Here is a 12,622-nt window from a genome sequence, read left to right on the forward strand (position 1 = left end):
CCATTGTCAGATACAATCTCAGCTGGTATGCCAAATCTGGAAATGATGTTTTGAAAGATGAATGTGAAGACATCTGCGTCTCGGATCCTTGCCAGGGCTTTAGCCTCTTGGTAGGCCGGGGACAGTGTATAAAAAATGGAGAAAGTTAAGGCCTACAGTGATACCGCAAGTGCATGGTTTCGATGTAGTGAGTGCACAAGTACGGGTCGATCCACGGGGACTTGGGTGTGTTCATGAAGATTCCTAAGCTAAATGGCAGTGACAGTGCAGTGAGAACAATGAGAAGGCAGTAAAGAGAAAAGCAAAGCCAAGAGGCAGTGAACAGGGCAGTGAAGATGATGAGTGAGCAAAGCAGAAAGAAACAAGGCAATGTAACAAAAACAGTGACAGTGACCAAAGGTCATAGGCAGTGGGTGAGCAGTGGTGAAAGCAAACAAAGCAGATGAAGGGAGCTAGGATCATTAATTCCACCACTAACCTACACCATGTATTCAACGACTACATTCTTGTTCTTGTGATGACATGGGTTAAGATGTGGTCTGCCCTATGTCTAAGAAGTTTCTCCACTAGAGAAATCATCCCCAATAAGACATTGCTCCATAGCACTAGTTATCTGGCTAAGTATAACTAGTCTAAGGCTCAACATGGTCTGGTTTAGCATGATTGGTGGCTGTGTCCACATAGAGATATTCTAACTACAGTGGATACATGGCATCCACTGTGAGAGCAATTTGCAGACATGCCAAAGTGATTATCTCCTAAACATTTTTAACATTCAAGAATGCATATTCACATCACACAGGATAGCAAGTTAAGGCTTCCTTAAGACCCTAGCAATTGAAACTAACACATGATAAAACTGAAATTAAAATTGGAATTAAACTGAAATTAACCCAATTAGGGGGTATCTCGTCTAACCAAGAACACCCTTCTCTCTACACATCAATTGCCTTTTATAGTTTTACAAAATATCCCCAAATTTCGAAACCCTAACTTGCAAACCCTAATTTTTGAATTGAAAGTTCCACTCACCTAATCCCTGAATTGATGTCGACCCATGCCTATTCTCTCTTCTCTGCTCCTCTCCATGTCTTCAATTGCGTCTTATAGCCTCACCTAATTTATTGATTTATCACCTAGGGTTTCAGTGGTGAAAAATCAATAAGTTAGATGGCTATAGAGGTAGGGGAGGTAGCTAAGGCGTGTAGGTGGTGTTTGGTGACAGTGGAGGAAGTGGCGATGGCAGGGTGGTGTGGTTCAGCGAGGTGTAGCTGGTGGAGGTGATGGAGTTGCAGAGCAGCTCTCTGCAACAGGGTATGGAGGAGAAGAGGTCGAGTGATTTTGGGTTAGGGGGCGTTTGGCTAGGGGTATAGGGTGTTCGATACTTGGGTGTTAGGCGGGTGCAGCGACGTTTGATGATCTGCGACAAGGAGCGATGGATGGGAAGATGGTAGGTGGATCTGACGGCGATGCGGAGGCAGGCGATGAGCGACCGTCGGATGAAGAGATACAACGAAACGAACGGTACTTGATGGAGTTAGGTACTGTAGTGTAAGGCGGAGATATCAAACTTCGATGCACAGCAAGGGAGCGACCGTCGGATGCTTCTGAGAACTGATCTGACGGCTGAAGACGCAAGCGGGTATGGATTTGGGTTTTAGGCTTTTGGGTATAGAATATGGGTTTGGGAAATGAGTTTGGGCTTGGAAAACCTTGAGCCCACTTCTTCTTTAAGAACAAATTTCTTCTTCAAGCCCATTTCTATCCTTTTTTTGGTCTTCCGCACATCACTCTTCGCGGCTTCCTTGCGTAATTCCTCCTGGCTTTTCACTACTTTTCTGCTCTTTTTGCTCCGCAACTCATCCAATCTTTATTTATTACCTAAAAATGCAAAATTAAGTAAGAAAAATATTTATTCTTGAAAACAATGAAAATACAGAATATGGGATAAAATGTAGAATTAATGCACAAAAGATGAGTTAAATGCCAAGAAAAATATATAGAAATATGCACTTTTTAGCACTCATCAAATACCCCCAAACCTGAATTTTACTTGTCCTCAAGTAAAACAAAACTAAGGAAATCCTACCTATACCACTGTCGCTGGTCTCTCGAATGCATTTAGCGTATGCACTAAGCCTTTTAAACCACTAAGTGTCCCTAGTGGACGAGTTGAAGTCTCGTGAAGGTTTGCTTAGAACGTACCTACAAAGTTCTAGGTCAAAATATAAGCTCAGATTCCATCAAATGTGACATGTGCAAGTCAGTTAAGCTCACAGCAAAATGGAGATGTCAATCTAGCTATCAAGGCACAATCCCAGCACTGATAACAAGAAAAGGACATGTGATAAGAGTGTAAAGTGTATCTACACATGTGTAAAGAAAGATCTGAAGTTATGACTACTAATCACCAAGAGATAGTTTCTCAGGCTAAGAACCAAGGTCGAAATCTAGCTAGCTGTCCGGACTTTACGAGAATTGTGAATGAGTTGGAGGTATTTCACAATTACTCGCGTTGTACATCAATGGCATACACCCTCCTTGCTTATTACAATGAAACAACAAAATGACTCTTTACATGACTCTTATTTACATTGACTACTCTCTTTTATTTTTGGAACAAGAGAAGATGGAATTGATAAATACTTGATTGATTTTTTCATTTTTTTTCATTTTTTTTTTTTTTTTTTTTTAAAAAAGGAAACACTTTTGATACATATACAAAAGGAAACAAAAGATTACATGACACTTTGCAAGAGGTAGCCCTTTTTGATGCACCCAGTTAAATTCGATGGTTGTCTTTCTTAATGTAACCTCCACCTTCTATCCCAACCAACCAAAGAACAAGCTAGTCAAGTTTCGTTCAGTATTCTAAAGTGATTGGCAATCGTAACTTCCTATCAAACACCTTGAAGATCGAGGCCATACATGTATTGGTAGATCGTGCGCGTGCAAATTTCTTATCACTATGTGAATTGTGCTAGAATCAGGGTGCCTAAATATCTAGACTAAGACTCCTAATAATTACATATTTGCACAAGAGTCAACATTTCAAGGTAAATGAGCTCCATTTTTTTTATGATTTTTCATTTTTTAATTTTTTTTTGGAATTTTTCAATTTTTTCAAAAGAAGGAGTTCGTTTTCAATTATAGCATATTATCGTGGTATCTACTCTATACCCCCAAACCTAAACTAAACATTGTCCTCAATGTTTCAAAATATGGAAAGAATTAAAATGCAACATATGGAAAGGGACATGCTGAGTAGAGTAAAAGGAGAGAGAATACCCGATTTCGGCGAAAGCAGAATTAAAACTCCGTTATTCAAGGCAAAAATCCAACATATTTCAGCCGAGATCATATTGGATTAGCAAAATATATACAAAAGGAACAAAAGAGTTTTTAAGAAATTTTATCTACTGGATTATATACAAAAATTCACCATACACTAACAATCTAAAGAGTTGAGGATCAACCCAAAAGAAAAAGTGTAGAGACAAAGAAAGTTTCAAAACACTAAAATTGGACTTAAATGGGAGTGAGAGTGAAAAACCGAATGAATCACCCCTAAACCAAAATTTTTCAACAGGTTCACTTTTAAGCACAAAATCTAACAATTTTAGGGGTTCAGGATTCAAAAGGTCTAACTCATAATGGACTGTTTTCGGGATGGGCAAAGAAATGCATTCCAACTGTGGCTCTTTAAAAGTGTTATATTTTGAAGCAAAATAGTCCAAGAGGACTTGGGAGGCACACAGTTCCAATCCTAGATTGGGAATTTTCAGAAAAGTTGGTTTAAACTTTTTGTTGCAAACCAAATCTAGGTTGGGTGGAATAATCTCAATTTGAGATTTAGGTAAGAAAGTGGGTACATCTAAATTATTTTCATGGGTAAGATCAATAGTACCAACACATACTTTCCCTAAATCAGAAACAGGTAAAACATGCTCACATTCATCGAACAAAACATCAAGACCTAAATCAGTATCATGATTGTTCGAAGTACTCAAATCATCACCGGAAGAAATAACATTTTGTGACTTAGGCAAGGAATCAGACACATCAAATTCGTCCTCATGCATAATAAAATTAGTGTCTACAGAAGATTCAACTATTCCTATGTCATGTTCATCTTCACAAAAGAATTGTACAAGCCCCATATTAGAATCAAAAGCATATGAATTACAATGAGTATCAGAAGAAACAACATTCATGAAGGTTGAGGCTGAGAAGCCATATGTTATTGAACCAAAAGGTTCCACAATATTTTCAGCAAAAACATGTTCTTCTAACATATCATTATCATCATAATCATCATCATGGTAACATGCATATTGATCCTCATTAAAAGTGGTGGTGTCCTTAGTCGATTCATGTTCCTCTAAATCAGGTTCATATTCAATATCATTTAGATGAATGGGACTGGACACTTCATTAGGGACAACATGCATTTTCTCATGAATTTCCTCCTTTTGTAGTTGAAGCAAAATCTGATCTAACTTCGCCTGAATGCGTGACATAGTTCTATCAGAATTTTGCTCACCGAGTCTGAGAGCTTCTACGGTGGAGTCTAAATTCATGGGAGTACAAAATTCTTCATGTTCAAATTGTGGTGAATGGTACATGTGTGCATGGTCATTAGATTGACAAAAACTTGGTGGGGTTTGAAAACACACAAAAAACTCTTGCAAGTATACAAGGCCAAGTTTTAGTATAGAAAATAAGCAAGGGATCATTCCACAGGGACTTGGGTGTGTAGTTGAGGTTTCCTAAGCTAAGCAGTGACAGTAAGTGACAGTGGCAGTGACAGTTACAATGGCAATGAGCCAAAGGCAGTGAAGTAAAGAATGAAGGTACTAGGGTCTTTGAATCTACTTCTTGATCCTAGACTAAGGCAGATCCTAATCAATCATGTTTTTGTTTCATCTCAGGGAAGATTGTAATGGATGATTTATCAACTAATTTTACTAGCATACCCCTAGCATCAGCTGTCTTTCTACATCACAGCTGATCACAGGTTTACTTGCACAACCACTTAATCTATCAACTCTAAGGCATTTGGGATCAATCCTTCTAATGTACTGAATTTTTAACCATTATCACTCACTTACCCCTAGCATCAGCTGTCTTTCTACAGCACAGCTGATCACAGGCTTGCTTGTTCAAATGGCTACTAGCAGTCCTAACTCATTTTTAGCACTACAAGAACAATGACATGATTACTAACTATCTTAACATACAATCAAGAGTTTCATCTAAACCCTAGCACATGAAATTAGAACATGATAAACATAAAGAGTAATTGAAATTGAAATTTAGAATTAGAACAGAAAATTACAAAACCTAACAGTGGAGAGCACTGGCTAATCCAGGCCTCCAAATGGTGCTCTGGCTAATCCAGGCATACCCACAACAGCACAAAACACCTTCTATTTATACCCAAATTAATCAATTAGGGTTCCTACACAAAAATCCCCAAATTCCCCCAAATCAGGGCAGTTAGGGTTTCAAAATCTTACCCATACTTCTCGAATTTCACTCATACGCTTCTACCCACTTGCGTCTGCCTCTCCTAGACTTCCTCCATGCGTCAATTTCAGCTCTAGGTTACCTACTTCATCAATCTCCCACGCTTAGGGTTTCAGGGAGAGAAACGTGAGAGAGTGATGGAATAGGGAGCTAGATGGAAAGGGGGGGTGATGGGTTTTAGTGGTTGGAGTGGTTGTGATGTTTCGGTGGAATTTGGTGGCTGGCAGAGACGAGGGTGTGGTGGCGATGGAGTTGGTGGATCTGTTGCAGAGGGATGGGGGAGAAGATGGAGAAGAAGGTGGTCGATGGAAAATTGGGTAAGGTCTGTTTGGCTGACGGGTATAGGTGTTAGGTGCTCGGGTGTTGGGCGGTTGTAGCAAATTGGATGAACAGCGAGGATGAGCCGTGGGATGTGGAGATGATGGATCGATCTAACGACGAGATGAAAGGAAGCGAGGAGCGACCGTTGGATGCGGAAGTACAACGAAACTGACGGCTCCAGATGGAGTTAGGTGCTATAGTGTTTTTCAGGATCTTCAGATTTTGATGCACTATGATGAAGCGACCGTACGATGCTGAGATGATCCAATCCGACGGCTGAATATGAAGGCGGGTATGGATATTGGAAATGGGTTTGGGTGAGGGTTTTGGGCCTTGGGTATGCCAAGCCCATATCTTCTTTAAGAACAATTCTTCCTCTTCAAGCCCAGTTCTAGCCTTTTGGTCTTGCGCACAACATTCTTCGCGGCTTCCTTGTGTGATTCCTCTTGGCTTCCACCACTTTTCTGCTCTTTTTGCTCCGCTATTCATCCAAACTTTATTTATTACCTAAAAATGCAAAATTAGTTAATAAAAATATTTATTCTTGAAAACAAAGAAAATACAGAATATGGGATAAAATGTAGAATTAATGCACAAAATATGAGTTAAATGCCAAGAAAAATATATAGAAATATGCACTTTTTAGCACTCATCAAATACCCCCAAACCTGAATTTTACTTGTCCTCAAGTAAAACAAAACTAAGGAAATCCTACCTATACCACTGTCGCTGGTCTCTCGAATGCATTTAGCGTATGCACTAAGCCTTTTAAACCACTAAGTGTCCCTAGTGGACGAGTTGAAGTCTCGTGAAGGTTTGCTTAGAACGTACCTACAAAGTTCTAGGTCAAAATATAAGCTCAGATTCCATCAAATGTGACATGTGCAAGTCAGTTAAGCTCACAGCAAAATGGAGATGTCAATCTAGCTATCGAAGGCACAATCCTAGCACTGATAACAAAAAAGACATGTGATAAGAGTGTAAAGTGTATCTACACATGTGTAAAGAAAGATCTGAAGTTATGACTACTAATCACCAAGAGATAGTTTCTCAGGCTAAGAACTGAGGTCGAAATCTAGCTAGCTGTCCGGACTTTACGAGAATTGTGAATGAGTTGGAGGTATTTCACAATTACTCGCGTTGTACATCAATGGCATACACCCTCCTTGCTTATTACAATGAAACAACAAAATGACTATTTACATGACTCTTATTTACATTGACTACTCTCTTTTATTTTTGGAACAAGAGAGGATGGAATTGATAAATACTTGATTGATTTTTTTTTTTTTGAAAAGAAACAACTTTTGATACAAATACAAAAGGAAACAAAAGATTACATGACACTTTGCAAGAGGTAGCCATTTTTGATGCACCCAGTTAAATTCGATGGTTGTTTTTCTTAATGTAACCTCCACCTTCTATCCCAACCAACCAAAGAACAAGCTAGTCAAGTTTCGTTCAGTATTCTAAAGTGATTGGCAATCGTAACTTCCTATCAAACACCTTGAAGATCGAGGCCATACATGTATTGGTAGATCGTGCGCGTGCAAATTTCTTATCACTATGTGAATTGTGCTAGAATCAGGGTGCCTAAATATCTAGACTAAGACTCCTAATAATTACATATTTGCACAAGAGTCAACATTTCAAGGTAAATGAGCTCCATTTTTATGTTTTTATCATTTTTCTAATTTTTTAATTTTTTTGAATTTTTTCGATTTTTTCAAAAGAAGAAGGAGTTCGTTTTCAATTATAGCATATTATCATGGTATCCATTCCATACCCCCAAACCTAAACTAAACATTGTCCTCAATGTTTCAAAAGATAACAAAATTATAATGCAACATATGAAGAGGAACATGCTAAGTAGAGTAAAAGGAGAGAATACCCGATTCGTCGAAAACACGAACCGAACTCCATTATTCACCGGCTAGAATCCAACATTTTCAACTTAGATTATATTGGATTAGCAAAAATATATACAAAAGAAACCAAAAAGTTTTAAAAATTATCTACTGGATTATATACAAAAATTCACTATATACATAAAGTCTAAAGAGTTGAGGATCAACCCAAAAGACAAAGTGTTGAAACATAGAAAGTTTCAAAACACTAAAATTGGACTGAAATGGGAGTGAGAGTGAAAAACCGAATGAATCACCCCTAAACCTAAATTGTTCAACAGGTTTACTTTTAAGCACAAAATCTTTTAATTTTAGGGGTTCAGGATTCAAAAGGTCTAACTCATAATGGACTGTTTTCGGGATGGGCAAAGAAATGCATTCCAACTGTGGCTCTTTAAAAGTGTTATATTTTGAAGCAAAATAGTCCAAGAGGACTTGGGAGGCACACAGTTCCAATCCTAGATTGGAAATTTTCAGAAAAGTTGGTTTAAATTTTTTGTTGCAAACCAAATCTAGGTTGGGTGGAATAATCTCAATTTGAGATTTAGGTAAGAAAGTGGGTACATCTAAATTATTTTCATGGGTAAGATCAATAGTACCAACACATACTTTCCCTAAATCAGAAACAGGTAAAACATGCTCACATTCATCGAACAAAACATCAAGACCTAAATCAGTATCATGATTGTTTGAAGTACTCAAATCATCACCGGAAGAAATAACATTTTGTGACTTAGGCAAGGAATCAGACACATCAAATTCGTCCTCATGCATAATAAAATTAGTGTCTACAGAAGATTCAACTATTCCTATGTCATGTTCATCTTCACAAAAGAATTGTACAAGCCCCATATTAGAATCAAAATCATATGAATTACAATGAGTATCAGAAGAAACAACATTCATGAAGGTTGAGGCTGAGAAGCCATATGTTATTGAACCAAAAGGTTCCACAATATTTTCAGCAAAAACATGTTCTTCTAACATATCATTATCATCATAATCATCATCATGGTAACATGCATATTGATCCTCCTTAAAAGTGGTGGTGTCCTTAGTCGATTCATGTTCCTCTAAATCAGGTTCATATTCAATATCATTTAGATGAATGGGACTGGACACTTCATTAGGGACAACATGCATTTCCTCATGAATTTCCTCCTTTTGTAGTTGAAGCAAAATCTGATCTAACTTCGCCTGAATGCGTGACATAGTTCTATCAGAATTTTGCTCACCGAGTCTGAGAGCTTCTACGGTGGAGTCTAAATTCATGGGAGTACAAAATTCTTCATGTTCAAATTGTGGTGAATGGTACATGTGTGCATGGTCATTAGGGTTTACAAAATATTGATCACAACCTTCGAAAGGTTGATTATGGTCCCAATGACTACCAGCCTCACAATTTGTGGGCATTTCATAATTTGGATTTTCATGGTATCCCCTAGATTTCCTAAATTCATGCAAAACATAGCAATATTCATCAGGGTGGTCTAAACCACCACAAAAGGTACAAACATGCATATTAGGTTGGCTAGGTTGATACATGGGTGAATAGTTATACGGGTTTGCATATTGAGGCTCATGACCTTGAAAAGGTCCATAATTATAATCCCTATAACTATTGACATCATGGTCTGTGGGAGGCTCATAAGGTGAATCTTGCCCGTAAGCATCTCTAATAGATTTATTCCCAGAGGCAGACCAAAATCCAGACATGTCTTTGTTTAATGAATTAATCACACAAATCACAAAAAAGTAAGGCCCAAGGGAGATGATAAAAATTTGGTTTAATTTGGGAGCAATTTTGGTTTTTGAAATTAGGAGCAAGCCCACATTGGTGGGAGAAATTGCTTTGTCAAGGGAAGGTGAACTAAGCCTACAATGTGTATGCAAACTGTCCCCGGCAGCGGCGCCAAAAACTTGGTAGGCCGGGGACAGTGTATAAAAAATGGAGAAAGTTAAGGCCTACAGTGATACCGCAAGTGCACGGTTTCGATGTAGTGAGTGCACAAGTACGGGTCGATCCACAGGGACTTGGGTGTGTTCATGAAGATTCCTAAGCTAAATGGCAGTGACAGTGCAGTGAGAACAATGAGAAGGCAGTAAAGAGAAAAGCAAAGCCAAGAGGCAGTGAACAGGGCAGTGAAGATGATGAGTGAGCAAAGCAGAAAGAAACAAGGCAATGTAACAAAAACAGTGACAGTGACCAAAGGTCATAGGCAGTGGGTGAGCAGTGGTGAAAGCAAACAAAGCAGATGAAGGGAGCTAGGATCATTAATTCCACCACTAACCTACACCATGTATTCAACGACTACATTCTTGTTCTTGTGATGACATGGGTTAAGATGTGGTCTGCCCTATGTCTAAGAAGTTTCTCCAATAGAGAAATCATCCCCAATAAGACATTGCTCCATAGCACTAGTTATCTGGCTAAGTATAACTAGTCTAAGGCTCAACATGGTCTGGTTTAGCATGATTGGTGGCTGTGTCCACATAGAGATATTCTAACTACAGTGGATACATGGCATCCACTGTGAGAGCAATTTGCATACATGCCAAAGTGATTATCTCCTAAACATTTTTAACATTCAAGAATGCATATTCACATCACACAGGATAGCAAGTTAAGGCTTCCTTAAGACCCTAGCAATTGAAACTAACACATGATAAAACTGAAATTAAAATTGGAATTAAACTGAAATTAACCCAATTAGGGGGTATCTCGGCTAACCAAGAACACCCTTCTCTCTACACATCAATTGCCTTTTATAGTTTTACAAAATATCCCCAAATTTCGAAACCCTAACTTGCAAACCCTAATTTTTGAATTGAAAATTCCACTCACCTAATCCCTGAATTGATGTCGACCCATGCCTATTCTCTCTTCTCTGCTCCTCTCCATGTCTTCAATTGCGTCTTATAGCCTCACCTAATTTATTGATTTATCACCTAGGGTTTCAGTGGTGAAAATCAATAAGTTAGATGGCTATAGAGGTAGGGGAGGTAGCTAAGGCGTGTAGGTGGTGTTTGGTGACAGTGGAGGAAGTGGCGATGGCAGGGTGGTGTGGTTCAGCGAGGTGTAGCTGGTGGAGGTGATGGAGTTGCAGAGCAGCTCTCTGCAACAGGGTATGGAGGAGAAGAGGTCGAGTGATTTTGGGTTAGGGGGCGTTTGGCTAGGGGTATAGGGTGTTCGATACTTGGGTGTTAGGCGGGTGCAGCGAGGTTTGATGATCTGCGACAAGGAGCGATGGATGGGAAGATGGTAGGTGGATCTGACGGCGATGCGGAGGCAGGCGATGAGCGACCGTCGGATGAAGAGATACAACGAAACGAACGGTACTTGATGGAGTTAGGTACTGTAGTGTAAGGCGGAGATATCAAACTTCGATGCACAGCAAGGGAGCGACCGTCGGATGCTTCTGAGAACTGATCTGACGGCTGAAGACGCAAGCGGGTATGGATTTGGGTTTTAGGCTTTTGGGTATAGAATATGGGTTTGGGAAATGAGTTTGGGCTTAGAAAACCTTGTGCCCACTTCTTCTTTAAGAACAACTTTCTTCTTCAAGCCCATTTCTATCCTTTTTTTGGTCTTCCGCACATCACTCTTCGCGGCTTCCTTGCGTAATTCCTCCTGGCTTTTCACTACTTTTCTGCTCTTTTTGCTCCGCAACTCATCCAATCTTTATTTATTACCTAAAAATGCAAAATTAAGTAAGAAAAATATTTATTCTTGAAAACAATGAAAATACAGAATATGGGATAAAATGTAGAATTAATGCACAAAAGATGAGTTAAATGCCAAGAAAAATATATAGAAATATGCACTTTTTAGCACTCATCAAATACCCCCAAACCTGAATTTTACTTGTCCTCAAGTAAAACAAAACTAAGGAAATCCTACCTATACCACTGTCGCTGGTCTCTCGAATGCATTTAGCGTATGCACTAAGCCTTTTAAACCACTAAGTGTCCCTAGTGGACGAGTTGAAGTCTCGTGAAGGGTTGCTTAGAACGTACCTACAAAGTTCTAGGTCAAAATATAAGCTCAGATTCCATCAAATGTGACATGTGCAAGTCAGTTAAGCTCACAGCAAAATGGAGATGTCAATCTAGCTATCGAAGGCACAATCCTAGCACTGATAACAAATAAAGACATGTGATAAGAGTGTAAAGTGTATCTACACATGTGTAAAGAAAGATCTGAAGTTATGACTACTAATCACCAAGAGATAGTTTCTCAGGCTAAGAACCAAGGTCGAAATCTAGCTAGCTGTCCGGACTTTACGAGAATTGTGAATGAGTTGGAGGTATTTCACAATTACTCGCGTTGTACATCAATGGCATACACCCTCCTTGCTTATTACAATGAAACAACAAAATGACTATTTACATGACTCTTATTTACATTGACTACTCTCTTTTATTTTGGAACAAGAGAGGATGGAATTGATAAATACTTGATTTTTTTGTATTTTTCTGATATTTTTTTTTTTTTTTCACAAGAACTTGAAATTGATTTTTACATATGGTAGCTCTTTTGATACATAACAAAAAGAAACAAAAAATTACATGACACTTTGCAAGAGGTAGCCCTTTTTGATGCACCCAGTTAAATTCGATGGTTGTCTTTCTTAATGTAACCTCCACCTTCTATCCCAACCAACCAAAGAACAAGCTAGTCAAGTTTCGTTCAGTATTCTAAAGTGATTGGCAATCGTGACTTCCTATCAAACACCTTGAAGATCGAGGCCATACATGTATTGGTAGATCGTGCGCGTGCAAATTTCTTATCACTATGTGAATTGTGCTAGAATCAGGGTGCCTAAATATCTAGACTAAGACTCCTAATAATTACATATTTGCAC

The sequence above is a fragment of the Papaver somniferum genome, chromosome 9 (assembly GCF_003573695.1).
Source record: "Papaver somniferum cultivar HN1 chromosome 9, ASM357369v1, whole genome shotgun sequence".
Lineage (NCBI taxonomy): Eukaryota > Viridiplantae > Streptophyta > Magnoliopsida > Ranunculales > Papaveraceae > Papaver > Papaver somniferum.